The sequence below is a fragment of the Ambystoma mexicanum genome, chromosome 1p (genome assembly GCF_040938575.1).
Source record: "Ambystoma mexicanum isolate Mex_15411 chromosome 1p, UKY_AmexF1_1, whole genome shotgun sequence".
In the NCBI taxonomy this organism is placed as follows: Eukaryota; Metazoa; Chordata; class Amphibia; order Caudata; family Ambystomatidae; genus Ambystoma; species Ambystoma mexicanum.
In genome coordinates, this window is record NC_090921.1 from 640,510,805 (window position 1) to 640,528,468 (window position 17,664).

Here is a 17,664-nt window from a genome sequence, read left to right on the forward strand (position 1 = left end):
CACCACTTGTGTGACACTATTAATGGGCGATTTTAATGCTAGAATTCCTCCTAACTTGCACTGAAGAGACCCCAAATGATGTGATGTTGCAATCTATTGCTGACAAAAAGAGGCACCTTTGGGCAACATTTTTGTGTGTTCATGATCTATACATGTTGAATGCGAGGTGTGTGCATGACTGTCCCGGCAACTACACTAGGTGATGGAAAGGTTGGTTAGCACAATTGATTACATGTTTGTTTGTTCCTTCCTTCCTGCTTCAAGAAATATTATTATGTGGATCATGCCCAGAGAGCAGAGCAATCATTTTCCCCTGTTGGTATTGTTTGACATGTTGATTCCTTCTGTGTCTTTCGATCCAGCAGGCTATTTAGATGTCAATTTAGGCATGAATAGGATAACCTGGAACCCAGCCAATCTCCAGCCAATATCCGGCCAATCTCAAACAGAAGCTATTTTACTTAATTTTCTTAATATGGAGACTGACAAACGTTCTGCTTTTGGAACTATGGTGTTTAATGGTGAACCCACAATCCGGATTGGTGGGGTTCTGTCCGATGTGGTTTAAAATTATGCATCTATGCATTGTAAGGAATGCATCGTGCCAATAGTAAGACAGAGACAAGTGAGCACAGTTCAAGGGCGTGTATTGAACGTTTGCTAGGGGATGATAAACGCCTATCTAAACCTAAATCTAGCATAGGAGCAAGCTAAAACCATCATATAATAATAATGTAGTTCTAGTGGAGTCTTGTCAAATCAAAAAGGGCCTATACTAAAACAACCCATTGCCAATTCTTACCACTAATTTATAAATATTGTGGGGTGAAGTTCATGAAAAAGAAAGAAGTGTTCACAAAATAATAATAATAATAATAATAATAATAATAATAATAATAATAATAATAATAATAATAATAATAATAATGTAATAATATAATATAATAATCTAATAATAATCCTAAAGATGTCAGGATAATTGGGACGTTGGCCTCCCTTCCCCACGTTTTCAGCACGGGGTAAGGCGATTCACTCGAGCAAAGCGCACACTATGGCTTCAGTGGCACAAGGATACAGTTCTATTTTCACAGTTCAGGACCTCTTATGTCCAAGTCTCTTTGCTCCTTGCAAGTCTCTTGACTCAGAGGGCCTGGTGTGTACAAAGACAACACGCAAACGTTATTTTCCTTATTACCAGTATTCAATTTGGGCATTCGCCCTGGATCCCCCTCAGCCGTGCGCAGGTCCTTTTCAACTATGCTCAGATCATTTCTTTTCGGGTGATTCATGGTTCACCCCGGATCCCCTCAGCCAGGCTCAGATCCCTTTCTCTTGGTCAATTAGTTTGCCTCATCCGGGCACAGACCAATTGAGATGTACTTTAAACTATCGAAGACTTTCGAATGTGGACGGGATTTAACAAGACCCATTGCATGACCACTTCGATCTCCGTATTCCTTTTCTCACACCCACTTGGAAACCTAACAGAGACTTTTGAATGGGTGCCCACGTGGCACCAGGACACTCTGTGTATGGTATCTTGGGTTGCCTCCCAAAGTTCAATCACAAAGTTCAATTACTTCTTTGGTTCCAATTATACTTGCATCGCTCCATGTAAACAACTCACACACTGTTCTCTTTGTACAATGTTGCTGCTTGCAACCCTGGTTCAAAACACAAACAGGTCTGCTGTCAGTCTCTAGGACTCACCGGCTGTGCTGCCTTTTCTGACGCTGCTTTGTTGTAGGAGCCAAGGACAGTACCACAGCAGCAATCGCTCCTCCCCACCTTGGTTATCGATGCAGGAGAGCCCCGGGTACACCCAACCCACTGTGCAGGTTTGATCAGCCTTAGTTCCTGGTCTTCGGTTTCTTACTTTCCAAGGCTCATGAAAGTAACAATCTTTAGAGGTCACAGGTACTTCCCTACTTCCGACTCTGGTCTCGCTGTCTTTCTCCTTGTAGTAAACTACCATCTTGTAACTGCTGTTTCCTCGTGTGCTTTGCCTCGCTCAGAGTGTGCTTTCGTGCTCCGCCTTTTATCCATGTGTGGAAGTGTGATGAAGTCAAGTGTGTGTAATAATCCGTAACTGCCTGACCTTGCCTGTCCATGGTGTTGGGACATGTCAGGAATACGGCTCTGGTGTTAGTCCGTTGTCGCTCATGGTGAACTGTCCTTGAGAAAGAGTTTGTGTCAGAAAAGGGGGGTGTTGAATTCCAAGGTATCCTACCTAGTAGCATGGGGAAAGAGTGTTATTGATGGAGGGGATACCGCGTCTCACCCCCTGGTGTCCCACTACCACTCCTCGAGGCCCCCTCATCCAGGTGATCCTCTGACCTAGTCCACCCCCAGGAACTGAATCCAAAAGCAATGGCTGTGACTTGGCCACCAGAAAGACAGATCCCCAAGAACTAGCGGGTGAGACACCTTCAGGTTTCTCACAGCATACATTTATATTCAAGGTATTGGTTTGCAGGTGAAATGTCCAAAGCATGAAAAGAGGTACAGGCTCTGTAAATTCTATTAGCATGGAGATCTGGTCCTTTTGGTGTCAGGATTTGTTGACATTTGTTTAGCATTTCTGTCCACGTGTGAATAACACTAAGGTCTGACACATTTTTAGAAAGCATTTAGTGTAGACACATTTTTGCAGAGCACAATTCTCAGAAAAGGTTGTGACACTTATGTATAGAGTTTAGGCACGTCACTTCTAGGGTTTCTTACCCAGCATCCTTGAGTTACGCTGCACCTTGCTTGCAGTTATCAGAGATAGAATGTGTTGTTCATGTAGTTGGGAAAGTTTTTGTTAGTTGTCGAGTGTATGACTGAAGTGCTAAGTAGTGCAAGCATTAGTAGGAATGACATTGATCTTTAATAACATGAGGGCGGCCTGCCACGATGACCAGAGTCCTATCATTTTGAACTAAGCCCAGCTAGAGTCTCTAGCTTTCTGCCATTCAGGGTGCTATGCTGCATTTATTTTAGCTTGGTCCGGTGCATTTTATGCTTTCCCCGTGTGAGCACCCAGATTGCCAAGTCCCTTGGAGGAAGGGTGACGCACTAGAAAAAGATGGGTTATTGTTGCAAGACTTAGCTGTTCTCATATGTTTCAGGCAGGAGATAGGTAATGCTATGTTCCCAACAGTAGATACATGTAATGGTAGTGAAGGACACATTTTGGGGTGAACAAGGCTTAGAGGCGAGACCTATTCAGGGTATTGAAAGAGGTTGTGATTGTACTTCCCCCAATGAGAAGTGGTAGGACCATTTGAACTGCAGCTGACAGGCTAAATAGAGCAAATAAAGCAGAGAAATTAGTCAAGAGCAGTATCTACACTGCTTTTTTTGTAAAGCCACCTGGTTCCCAAGAGAGATATGAGAGTATGTGTGCTAGGAACGCATGAGGTGATGCCAAATGTAAATGTACAACTGCAAGGTCTGAGAATCGCTGACGGGTGCCAAGTTCTCTGGTCTCATGGGAACGTAGTATTGTGTCCATTTTGTTGCCACAGGGTACTGACTTCACTATTTGCACTTGCTCCGGGATTGGGTCGTCTCAGGGGGCATGCACATCATGAAGTTGTCCTGGCCAATGGGAAAAGGCCATTGTATCAACAGTAATATTGATAATGTTGTCCAATCAAAATTAAGTATTTTTGCTGACTAAATGATATAGTCATCCACAGGGGGCAGCATTTAAATGATCTTCGGTACGTTACTAACCAATGGGTTTGGGTTGTATAGATTTTGTTTAGATTTTTGTATAGGGACTAGCCAATGGGTTGTGTGGGATTAACGTGTACTTGATATTTGTAACAAATGTTGTTTTGTGGGTTTCCTCTATAAAAACATAAACTAATATTGGTGTGTCAAGAACGTTTTCAGTTTTTCAGTTCTGCAGAGCTGACTGATCCTCCCAGATGTATTTGTATGTAATAAAACCTGTTTTCATTTCAAAACGTGGTCATAATTGGTTCCTTGGATTGTTTTTTCCGATCCTTTTTTGGACCTGTTGTACATTTCTGCCCACCCTGACATGATTTGCAGGACCCACGAGAGCCTATGGGCTCCCCCACAGCACACTCTAAGCTGCAGCCCCTACCTGCAGTGACCATTCCATGTGCACACCACGAAGAGGTTTGCAAGTGCCTTGCTTCTCTGAAGGCCTGCCTGATCTCTGAAGCGGGGCACTGCTCCCAGCTGTGCAAGCAATTGAGGGGGACGCATAGAACATGTATTGCGGAAAAAGAAGGGAGAAGGTAATTAACAGTTTTTTGTTATTGTGTGATGTAGGAGTGAATAAAAGAGAGATTGTGAAACCCCTTGAAGACGAGGGAAGACAACATTGTGAAATAATGCATCATTTTAGATTAGTAGGGAGGTGAACTTCCCCCGCCGCATGAAAAGATGACTTCATGAATAGAAATAAAGTGAAGAATTGATGTCGGGTACTTTCTCTTCTCTCTAAATGAGGAAAAACTGTGCTGTATTTTAAGGGACAGGTCTTTGTGGAAAGGGCCTGGTATCCCTCCGTCCTAGAGTGAAAGGGACGTGAGGAGGGTTGAGTTCCCTCGTCTCTAGAGAAGGAGACAGAGGAACGGTCTACACTATTGTGTTAATACATGTGTTTGATTATAGTTTTTTGTTAAGCAGTTGTGTATATGGAAGTGCTTGGTGTGGGCAATGATATCTCATTGTGTGGACAGAGTCTTTTATGGTAGTGGTTGTATTAGTAGAAATGTGTTAAAAGGGGCGGGTCATTTTTTGTTGTACGCATGTGAACCGGTTTTGTTAATTGGTTGTTGAGGTGTGGTGCCACCAGTTCGGCGTCCGTGAGAAGTTTTGTTTTAAACAAGGTTCAATTTGAGAAGGAGCATGGGTATTCCGTTGGGACATATCTGTAAGACGCTCCTGCATTATAAGGAAAAACTCTTGAAGTACCACCGTAAGAGAGATCAGGGTACGGAAGGCAAAATGTTTACACCTTTGCCCGAGGAGGGCATGCATGATGAAGCTATTTTAGAACATATGTATACACATTTATTTTCAACTTATAAAGGGAAAAAGTTGAAAACCAGATGGGGCATACTTGAATTGTGGAAAATGTGTGAAGATGTAGAAAACGCTCCTGAGGACAGCACACAGAGAACCAATCAGACACCTATACAGGCCTCTGGCCACCCATGTGGGTCCTTTCATGTAGAGCCCACCATAGGGTACACCAATGCCTGGTATTTTTTCCCCACTAAGCCCAAAAAGGGAACACCAAAAGAACAAAATGATAAACCACCCATAGATGGTGGAAATAGAAAATAAGGCTTGCAGAGAGTTATAAGCAGTGCTAAAGAGAGTCGAGAATGAGTTTGCGAGAGTAGCTCAGGAACAAGAGCGGGGGCAATGTGCAGCGGTAGGCACGGATGAGTGAAGAGCGGGACAGATCCTTTTCAAAATGTATAGCAAGGTTATCAAAAATATCAAGGTAGAATCAAGCAAGGAATCTCTCAATTCAGGGGGAGCTCCAGAGGTTTCTCAGCATAGGGACGAATGCCACACTAGCATAGACTATGACATGATATACAGCGAATGAGAAGCAGCAGGTGAAGAGGAGGATTGGGAGACAGATGAAGAACAGGGGGAAATCACCCCATGAGGACCTAGGTTAAGACCGCGGCTCAGTCGAATGGCCCTAGTAAAGGGTAAGAAGGGAAGGAAGACATTGCAGAATAGGAAACAGAGAACGCAGTTCCTGTTGATACAGAAGGAACCAGGGAAAGCACATTATGTGCTCTGGCTTCACATGGATGGAACAATCTAATGAAGACAGTGCCCTTCCTTACAGCAGGAGCAGGCATGTGGATTTATGCCTTAGAAAAGCAGACAACAGCGATCACGTTAGCTGTAGTTTATTCACTGCATTACTAGCGGGACAGGCGGATGAGAGTTGGCGGACGGCGGGATACCCACGGGTGCAGTTGAGCAGGGACACCCATGATGACGCACCATTTAATAACCGTCGAGCACATGTACGGAAAGCATTGAGGGACACATACCCGACACACCTGACATAAATTCCATCATGGCTCACACGATGAGAGCAGACGAAGACACTACTCTTTACATTTATCAGATTCAAGAGATATGGCGACTGGAGACAGGAGAAGGATGGGACAAGAATATAGCTGTCTTTTATCACATGCGGCACATGGGTCTCCCTGCACAAGTGTTCACTGATTTAGATAAAGTAGTTGGTATTGAAGTGAAGGTATGGCCCAAAATACAGGCCCACATACTGTGTTTTTGTAGGAGAAGGCATGAAAAGGAGAAAGAGAAAGTGGCACAAGCGCGAAGGCAGTGGGTAAATTGGTCCAGAAAAAACTGGCTAAATACAGCATGGACGGGCCATTGATTGCTAACACAACAGCAGGGCAGCAGGTACAGAATGCCCAGCAGGGATGAATGGAAGGGCAGATAGGAAACAGGAAGCTTCCAGAGAGAAAGGGGCAGTTACCAAAGGGATGGAGGGCACGGATGGGGAGGAATGCGACTCACGTTTGGAGGACAGTATTGGTCGTTTCAGCTCACCTACCACCAACTGTCTCAAATGCAGCCCCCGGTTACCCTGTATGCTCCAGGCCCCATGCACACCCTAGGTTCCATGCAGTTACTGCAAATCCAAAACCCACCACTGAATGCCATTCAGACTAAAATGCAGTAACCACCCACACAGGCCCCTGCTCAGCAAAGGAATGATTAAACCCTGCCACAGTACCCAGTAACACATTACACAGGAGCGAGCAATCCTGGGACAATCCTTTCCCGCTCCCAGGCACAAATGCTTATCCCTGAACGATACCCTAGTTAATCGTCTGGGCAGGGATCTTCTGAGTAAACTGAATATGGCAATTTCATTCATCAAGGAAGGTATAGTTTGTTCAACACCAGACATATATCATGCTTGAGCTGCAGAAATAACACAAACACTTTGAAGTGACAGCACTATGCGGGGAGCACCCCTACATCCAGATTTATTTTTCCACCGAATAACAGTATTTTTAGAATGGGTGCCCGGGATACAGGACAAGACACTGCACATACGGGGAGGTTCTTATTACTTTATTGGCTCATCTTTCAAAAAAGGTAGCAGGTGCTCCTCTCCAGAAAGAACATGGCATGATAACCCGTTCTGAGATGAGAGTTTGCAGCACACACATTTTGCTCACTGTACCTTTCACAGATGGGAAATAACCATTTGCATATCAGTCTTTGTCCCGACCACATGGGCAGTCCATCACCGAAATGCTATGGCAATTCCTCTCTGAACAAGAGTACCAACAGCAACCCCATACACATGTTTCAGACTTGTTGGGACTCATCAGTGAGGTGAAGCTGTGCCTCTTTGAGCACAGTGAGCAGAGAGTCCACGTCTGGTTGCCCCCAGGTAACTCAGGGTGACCAACCCCAAGTTCCTTGCAAACATTTCAAAAAAGGTAGCAGACGCTCCTCTCCACAAAGAAAATGGCATGATAACCTGTTCTGAGATGAGAGTTTGCAGCACACGCTTTTTGGTCACTGTACCTTTCGCAGATGGGAAATATCCATTTGCATATCAGTCTTTGTCCCGCCCACATTGGCAGTCCAGCACCGAAATGCTATGGCAATTCCTCTCTGAACAAGAATACCAACAGCAACCCCATACACGTGTGTCAGCCTTGTTGGGCCTCATCAGTGAGGTGAAGCTGTGCCTCTCTGAGCACAGTGAGCAGGGAGTCCACGTCTGGTTGGCCCCAGGTAACTCAGGGTGACCAACCCCAAGTTCCTTGCAAAAATTTAAAAAAAGGTAGCAGGCGCTCCTCTCCAGAAAGAACATGGCATTATAACCCGTTCTGAGATGAGAGTTTGCAGCACACGCTTTTTGCTCACTGTACCTTTCACAGATGGGAAATAACCATTTGCATATCAGTCTTTGTCCCGCCCACATGGGCAGTCCAGCACCGAAATGCTATGGCAATTCCTCTCTGAACATGAGTACCAACAGCAACCCCATACACGTGTGTCAGCCTTGTTGGGCCTCATCAGTGAGGTGAAGCTGTGCCTCTCTGAGCACAGTGAGCAGGGAGTCCACGTCTGGTTTCCCCCAGGTAGCTCATGGTGACCAACCCCAAGTTCCTTTCAAAAATTTCAAAAAAGGTAGCAGGCGCTCCTCTCCAGAAAGAACATGGCATGATAACCCTTTCTGAGATGAGAGTTTGTAGCACATGCTACAGAAGGAACCAGAGAAAGCACATTATGTGCTCTGGCCCCACATGGATCGGAACAATCTAATGAAGACAGTGCCCTTCCTTACAGCAGGAGCAGGCATGTTGATTTATGCCTTAGAAAAGCAGACACCAGTGATCACGTAAGCTGTAGTCTATGCACTGCATTACTAGGGGGACAGGCGGATGAGAGAGGAAGGATGGCGGGATACCCAGGGGTGCAGTTGAGCAGTGACACCCATGATGACGCTCCATTTAATAACCGTCGACCACATGTACGGAAAGCATTGAGGGACACATACCCGACACACCTGACATAAATTCCATCATGGCTCACACAATGAGAGCAGACGAAGACCCTACCCTTTACATTCATCAGATTCAAGAGATATGGCGACTGGAGACAGGAGAAGGATGGGACAAGAATATAGCTGTCTTTTATCACATTTGGCACATGGGTCTCCCTGCAGAAGTGTTCACTGATTTAGATAAAGTAGTTGGTATCAAAGTGAAGGTATGGCCCAAAATACAGGCCCACATACTGCGTTTTTGTAGGAGAAGGCACGAAAAGAAGAAATAGAAATAGCCGCAAGCGCAGAAGGCAGTGGGTAAATTGGTCCAGAAAAAACTGGCTAAATACAGCATGGACGCGCCAGTGATTGCTAACACAACAGCAGGGGAGCAGATACAGAATGCCCAGCAGGGATGGATGGAAGGGCAGATAGGAAACAGGAAGCTTCCAGAGGGAAAGTGGCAGTTACCAAAGGGATGGAGGGCACAGATGGGGAGGAATGAGACTCACGTTTGGAGGACAGTGTTGGTCGTTTCAGCTCATCTACCCCCCACTGTCTCAAATGCAGCCCCCAGTTACCCTGTATTCTCCACAGATGGGGTATCGTTCAGGGATAAGCATTTGTGCCTGGGAGCGGAATACATGTGGGACTCCTGGTAGTGCAGCTCTTCCTCTTTTATGTTGTGGTGAACAGAGACCCTTGGGATACTCTTATGGCACCCATGGGTGGAGTTGCAACCCTGTACCCCTAGTGTATGCCTTTGGGCACCTGTGTGTGGCCCACAGAGCACGATATGGGCTGGTGGAAGCTCCATGCTGAATTTGACAGGTGTTCTGAGTATCCTCCTTTTTGGGATACCTAGGCCCTGGCATAGGAATCAGTGGATTCCTGATAGGAGACAAGATGGCCCTTGTGGCCTCTTGGTTTCTATTACCTGTTACTTTGTTTTCCCAAAGTCCTGGGAAGCCCTGACTCTGTCCCTTCCCCTGACTGGCTGTTGGATGGAAGAACCATATATGGTATTGTGGGGAAGTCCAGGCCAGAATGGCTGTAATCTTCGTAGTGCCTGTATGTTGTGGGTACACCGCTGAGGTGTGACCTGGGTGAATGGAGTGTGTGACCAATATGCATTCCATGTTATGGGTGTCTGGTATTTGTGTGTGTGACACAAAGAATGAGACAGCCATGCCCGAAAGTGACATGAATGCAGTGTGGTGTGCTGAAAGGCTGGGTGCTTGACCCAATCCACATTCCTTGTTGTGAGTTTCTGGGTGGAAATGAATGGCTTATATGCACTGTGAGCCTGATTGGCTGCCTGCCGGCATGAATGCCCTTCTGACTGATTGGCTACCTGAGCTTGGCTCAGCAGTGTGAATGAGGGACAGATCTGTATATCTCAGTACCTCTCACTTACCAAAATTGTTCAGAAGCTGAAGTTTAAACTTGAAGCTGCTTATCCTGAAGCCCAGCTGGAAGAAGAAGTATTCCTGCTGCTGTCCTTCGACCCAATCCGAAAGCTGTCGAGTCTGTCAAGGACTGATCCAAGAGAGGACCAGGTTAGGGGACCTCTCCCCGAGCTATGAGGGAACATCGTGCAGAAAGCTGATCTTCACCGAGGCACCCTCCAAGCCAGTCCAAAAGGCTGTCGATCGGAGACAGGGTTTGCCAAGAAATCTGAAGTAAGGCACCCGGACATCGAGGCTGTTGAAGTCCATTGCCGTCTACCGGGGTTCAGACGATTTCCGTAACCACTGGAAGCCAGTCGAGTTGCTCAGAAGTGGGGACAGCTTGACACCGTTCTGCTTGATGACCGAAGCCACAACACTCCACCTTTTTGCCTAAGAACATTTAAACCAAGGACTCCAACTGCTCCACGACCGGAGCCGCAACGCTTCACTTTTTGCCTAAGAACATTTAAACCAAGGACTCCAACTGCTCCACGAGCGGAGCCGCAACGCTCCACCTTATTGCCTAAGAACATTTCAACCAAGGGCTCCTTTGACATCACCGTCGACTGCTTTGTCCCACCAGAGAAAGTAGAGGTCACAGACGACTGAGGAGCTTCCGCTGGCGGGTTCCCCGCCACCCGAAGTCGACAAAGATGCCGACAAATGAAGAATCAAAGTACAGCCGTGGTCGAGTCCCTATCACCAACGCTGATATCCGACACCGACCGTCGACGCCTGCTGCCGGGCCTATGATCTTCATCGATTCTTCTTTGCGTCACCAAACTCTCTTCTTGAGGACTCTCGACCCCGAGGTTCAAATTTCTCTGAGGACTTTCGATGCCCTGTGGTTCCTGCTTTAAAGGGAGTTCACCCTCGAGGGATCCGTCTACGAACTGTCGAAGAAACTCTGCTAAACAGAGAACATTGGGGTAGAAGAAAATTTTTGCAGGAAACAAGACTATTTTAACGATATATGGACTGGGCTCGTTTATACACTTTATTTACAGGTTGCCCAGGTGGGGGGATCCTCACCCAGACTGTGTCATGGTAGTAGGAGAAAGTATTCTGCCATTGTTTAACCTAACATGTCTACCTTCCTATGGCTGATGTTGATTCACATTGCTATTTGATTTGTATGCCATTGGAACTGTCAGCAGTTGGTGCATTTTAAAGGAGTCAAGAGTGACTTGTGGTACCACATAGACATTGTACATATTTACCATATCAGATTTGCCAAAGCACAAAGTGTGTTATTGATTGTGTATAAATATTGAACCTTATTTATATAAAGAGCTGTGTTATCAGATAACATAGTGTGTGGACATTCTTTTGTGGGGGCTTGGGAACTACACTGTACTTAAGAACCAGCCTGCATCACCTCCTGAGAGCTTAAGCCTTGATTGCTCATCGATAGCTACCCTATAGAGAATCTTAGCTGGGGTGCTCTGTGCTTCTACTCTGCCATATATAGGGCAGGAGTACAGATACCACCCTCCAGTCTTTACAACGAACCTAAAATGTATAGGCTACTCGCCATGCTAGATATACCATTAAACATTTTTGCAGGATTTTAGTGAAGCATCACACTGAGTGTGCTATGGAGGCCAAAATTGTTTCTATTTTTCAAACTGGTTTCATTAAAGACACAGGCACTCTCACTAACTTCTTTACCCTAAGTAATTTAGTTGAATATTCCTGGGCAAAGGGAAGCCAACGCACATACGCCCTATTTGTAGACTTCAGTGCAGCCTTCGATGCTGTTTGTAGAAGCAGATTGTGCCAGAAACAGTGCAACTGGGGTATCCCTGCCAGATTGCTTACGATGGTAATTTCCCTTTATTCTGTTACGGGTGTAAAAATAAGGCTCATCGGTGAAGGCGTTCCATTAGAACCTATGTGGAGGTTAAACAGGGTTGCGCTCTCACCCCACTGTTGTTTAACCTTTAGCTTGGGGATCATTCTGAACCTTTAAACCTATGCAATGGTTTTTCTACGAGGTTAGGGCTCTTGAAGAGTCCGTGGTTAGGCTACGCTGACGACCTGGTGCTTCTTAATTACACTACTCAAGGTCTCCAGAGTGCCTTAGACAAACTGTGTGATTACACTGTTGCTAACGATTTAACAATCAATGTCACTTAGACTAAATCTATGATTTTTGCACCTGCAAACATGAAGAAGAAGAAAGTAATCAGGCTGCATCTGGGCACAGTACCTATTGAACAAGTTGATACCTATAAGTATCTTGGACTCCTTTTAGATAATAATCATAATTTAGCATTTATATAGTGCTGCGAACCCTCAAACATCTGATCGCTGCTTATTGTTACCCATGGTGTGTGGTGTTCATTTATCGACCTCCGAAGGATGAAAGGCTGAGCTTGGCCCTGCTGGGATTTGAACCTGCATCAGCAGGCTCTGCACGGATACTCGGTGTGCTATCTGACGGCTTATAGTCAATCCTTAACGTGGTGTTCTCACCTGGACAAGCTGTCAGTTAAATTAAGGACACTGACTGAAATTTACGAAGGAACACGCAGGCTTTTCCTTGTCGGCCATGCTTCAAAATATTTGCCCATTATTGCTCTGTGGTGCTGAGGTTCGGGGCTTCAAGCACTCATCTAGATGTTATTTGATGGAAAGACACTGTCTTAAAGCTCTGCTCAAGCTTCCGTCCTCAGTTCCTTTTGAGTACATTTTGTTAGAGGCCAAGATGAACTCTGTACATTGTTCTCTAATACTGAACATTGTCAACATGTATTTGAAACTGTCTCAGTCCTCAGACGGCATCCTGTTACACTTTGATGTCCAGATGACCAAAATTCATGCAATAGGTTATAGTGATCTGTCTATTCGCAAATTGTACTAGGAGGCTCATACTTGGATGCAAAGGCTCGGGTGTCCTCTTATTGTTTACCAATAACCTAAAACGAGCCCCAAGCATAAACAAGTCTCTATATATTATTGATCAGGAACAATCACTAGTTAATCTATCGTCTAAATAGTTGAGCTGTACTTATACTGACCACCAATTGAATTGCAAGGGTGGGCAGGGCTACTTTACTGCTTACCCATACAATTGGATTGCAGTTAAGTATCAGCATATCCAATTCAACTTAGTGAACTCTAGAGAGGTCATGGGGGGGCGAAAAGTATTGGCCAGGGCATTGTGTGGTTGCAGATTATGTGGAGCCTGTAATTGGGAAAATACTAGACAGATGATTGTTGAGTGTGAGGGTCTTTTTGAGATTAGACGCATGACACTGTTAGCCTACTGGGTTGATATTAATCATGCCAACTTAGTTGAACTACGGTCCCCTTATTTTGATAGGGATGATGTGGGTCTAATTTATTCCTTGACTAAATGTGGTGCAAGTTTGAAGCGATTTTATTGTTATTAGATTAAGAATGTATGGAATAACTGCATGGTCATTGATTATTATTTTTCTATGGATGTTGTATGCTTCTTATACTGAATGTAGTTTTAGATTACTAATTTGTGAAAACTGAGATGTTCACGTTTCTTAACCTGTATCTATTACTGTGTACAAAAAGACATTAATTAGCTGTATTGTACGATTTTAAAATAAAAAAAAGCAAACAATGTATTATAGGGTGGTGATAGCCGCCCTATAGTTAAGGTGAGTTTGTCTCCCATTGGAACCCCTCAAAATTCTATCGTTAATAACTTTTGATTGCAGTAACGGATTTGAGTGAAATTGCAAAAGTGTTTAAGGACTTGCGCTCCCCACCTCAGACTGCAAAGTTTCGTAAAGATTTGTTAAAAAATAAAGGCTACTAAGAAGACAAAACATAATTTTTTTCCCGAAGTGCAGCCTACTTCCCTTTCATTTTCCCATAGACAAACACGGTCAATTTCTGCCAAAGCGCACAACCCAATCCGCTGGGCGGATTTGGACCAGGTCTAAAACAACCTGGGAACTAAGCGTTGACTCGCGATCCATGCATGGTTTGGTTTTTTTTGTGCAGTAGTTATTTAAATATTTGATGGAGAAGGGGGTGTCCCTTCTCAAAAATACATAGCTATATCTCAGGGATTTACCCGAAACCGGGTTTTATTTAGAAATGAAATGACCGCCATCTTGTTTTTCTCTCGATGCAAGAGATATTCGAGGGTATAGCCGAGGATATGGGAAAATGAAATACAGGAAAAAAGCTATTTACAGGTCATAAATCATGCACATTAAATCAGGCTTGAGGGGGCTAGAGGGCACCAAGTGGAATTTGGGAGTTGGAGGGGGTCTAGGGACTGAATTTGCAACACAAAGTTTTCTGTAGCCTCAAATAGCTGACATCTCAAACAAACAGCGTCACAGAAACAGCATGTGTTGTAATTCAGGACCTGCGGTATCAGTTTTTAATTATTTTCGAAAGATATTGTTAACACTATAGCGACACCGGCTGTGAAAAATCTCTGGCCACTTGACAGGCTTGACATCTAGGTCTCCCATTCATACAAAAACCCAGACGGACCCTGCTGAGCTTCAAAGTAAGGAAGGGGCCATCCTCCTTAGGCTATGTTACCCAATAAATTATCCAACATTGTCAGACCACTTAGAGAAATGGGCAGGCCATTTCCTTGCTTTGAAGTTAAGCCGGGTTAGTCCCAGTTGCTGCATGGATGGGTGCCCGAATGAGCACCCAAATTTTTTATTTTTCTAAACCATGCTACTGTCATTCCTTGAAAGTTTTGCACTCAGAGACAATTTTTTGCCATTCTGGTATTTGTAGTCTTTTAGTCAATAATAAAAAATAAATAAAAGATATGTTTACAGCAACAGGGGGGTTTCCCATACTGACAATAACTGAGACACACCCTGCTTAGCTTTCTTGGGCGGAAGGGGTGAGCCGCCTAAGGCCATGTTGCCTGATAAATGAGCCCCCCTTACAAGACCACGTAGAGAAACATGGCCTAAGGCGTCTGGATCCTTCCTCACTTTGAAACTAAGCAGGGTCTGTTCCAGTTACTGCATGAATGGGAGACAGTCCACAGTCCCAAATGCCATGCGTTTTCATAGTTTTAAATATCTCATAACACAGCATCCACAATTTCTTTAAACCGGGCTACTGTCATACCTTGAACGTTTTGCACTCAGAGACCATTTATTCTCATTGGAATCTTATTTTACATGGAATATTTCTCTACAGATTGCTGGGTGTAAAAGGTGAGCACCTTCTATACTTTGCCAGCATATGTATTGGAACATTTCCTCTCTCAGGTTATTTTTCTGGTGTTCATTACTTTTTTAAAAAGTCCAATCCAATTTTGTCTTGCACACTTTCGTCTAAGGAGTAGGTCTATTGAAATACATTTGTATATTTCACTTTAAGATATATGTTCACTTACTGTGTATATATTCATTGTTGCCAGCGTTTAATTTTCGCTATGGGGGCAAAATTAACTGGACATATGTTATTTTTGCACCTGGTCATTTATTTCCCTTTTACGTGCTGTTTAAATGCGGTTAGTTGGGGTTGTGCAATGTACCACAACAGTCACCACGAGACCGGCCATAAAACATGGGGCTTGGAGTACAGAGACAGGACATTTCAGAGCGGCCAGTTAGGTGCACACCTTTATAGCGCGACCATTTTGCCTTAAGTCCTGTTTGGGTGCACACAGTTAGACGCAGCCAGTTGGGTGCAGGGACCTCTCGGCTCAAGGATGTTTTGGCCCGAGAGGTCTCAATTGATTCGGCATGAACCTGCAGACACAATGCATTTTGTACCTCTCGGCGGAAGGATGTTTTGGCGCGAGACGTTGCAATTGGCATGAACCTGCAGGCACTTTGAATTTTGTGATATGGATTATACATGAAAAACATTTATTTACTGCAACATTATAAAACAGGATGGGACATGTATTACACTGTCTCTGGGCAACATTATAAAACTGAAAAAATTAAATAAAAATACATTTGTGTTGAACGCTGCCTTTGATAACCCTGGCCTGTAGAAGTTCAATACGCAGCACGTAAACATGATTCTACAATGATATTATTGTTTACATTCTGACTAGTTTCATAATTAGCCTTTTACAATTGGGCATATTAAATAGTAGGCTAAGTAAGACATGTATGCACCATGATGCACTAAACCATTGTGGCGTAGTGATTGCATGCCGGTACTTGAACTCTGGCAGACCAGAGTTCAAGACTTAACATTTTTTTTTTTTTTAAACAGTGTATTTCGGTAAACACTATGTAGTCTTAGCAGGCATGCCTTTGATACTTGTGGCCTCCTTCATGGAAACACTCACCCAATCACTGCATGATTTTAAGAAAGTCTTTTGAGATGCACTACCAATGGGATAATAATAGTTGTGTGTCTTCCAATGCACGTGAGTCAGCGCAACAAAGACTTTCTTTGCAGCTCAAGGGAGTGGCTTGCCACACAGTCCCATTATTCCCTTAATATATTGCAATACTTTTAGACTTTGAAAACGGCGGGGGCAAGTAGACACCACTCCTCTCCAGCCCCTTATTCGCACTTTCCCCAATGGAAAAAAAACACATTTTACTTGTTTGCCCCCTTTTCTGATTCCACACTACGTACCTCCTCCTTCAACGGCTTTCATATCCCCTTCTGCCGTTCAACCCCAGTAAATAGAGTTGCAGGAGAAAACATGAATATAGCCAAGTTATATGTCTTGTATATATTTTTATATGCCATGTGTCCCTTGTTATTTGATATGATATGATATTTATAACGCGCTTAATAACCAGAGGTTTCTAAGCACGGACCTGGGGATCAAACCTGCGTTGCTTTGTGTCTGTTGTTTCCAAAGCAAGCACGTTGCCGCTGAGCTATCCTCCCGAGACTCAGAAGATGATCATTCAGATTTCCTTTTTGGGACTTGTAGTACAGGACACTTGATGGACATAGCAAAACTACAAGTCTCAAAATGCAACAAAAAACAAGAACTGGATGAGAATCTACCGAATTACATGGAGACATGCACACACACCCAGACACACACACACACACACACACTGACATTGAAAACTCTTGCTCGATGTGTCACAATGCTCATATACACACATGGGTGCGCACGCATGCGCACACACTAACACTCGCCTTCACGGAGCAAATGCGCACTGCACGCATAATCCCTCACACACACCTGCACACCATGTACACACACACACACACACACGCTCACATCAAACACACCCACATTGCATGCACACCCTCTCAGATGACATGCATACCCTCACACCACACATTCCCCCCTTACACTGCACATATATTCAAAATGAGGACTACACCGTCTCTGGGCAACATTATAAAACAGAAAAAATGAAATAAAAAAATCACATTGATGCTGAACACTGCCATCAGAGAACCTTGGCCTGCAGGAGTTTGAGACACAGCGCTTAACCATTATGCTACAATGATGTTATTGGTTGAAATCTCAAAAGTTTCATATCTTTCCTTTGATCTTTGAAAATATTAAATGATAGGCTAATTATGAAATGTATGCCCCAAAAAGCACAAAGCCATTAATCCCTCGTGGTTAGATGCTGTGCCTTGAACTCTGGCAGACCAAGGTTCAAGGCTTTATGTTTTCAATTTCTTTATTTAACTGCTTAACTTTAATTGAAATAAAAGCAACGCAACTGGGAGGTTGCAAGGTTTGTTGCAGTACAG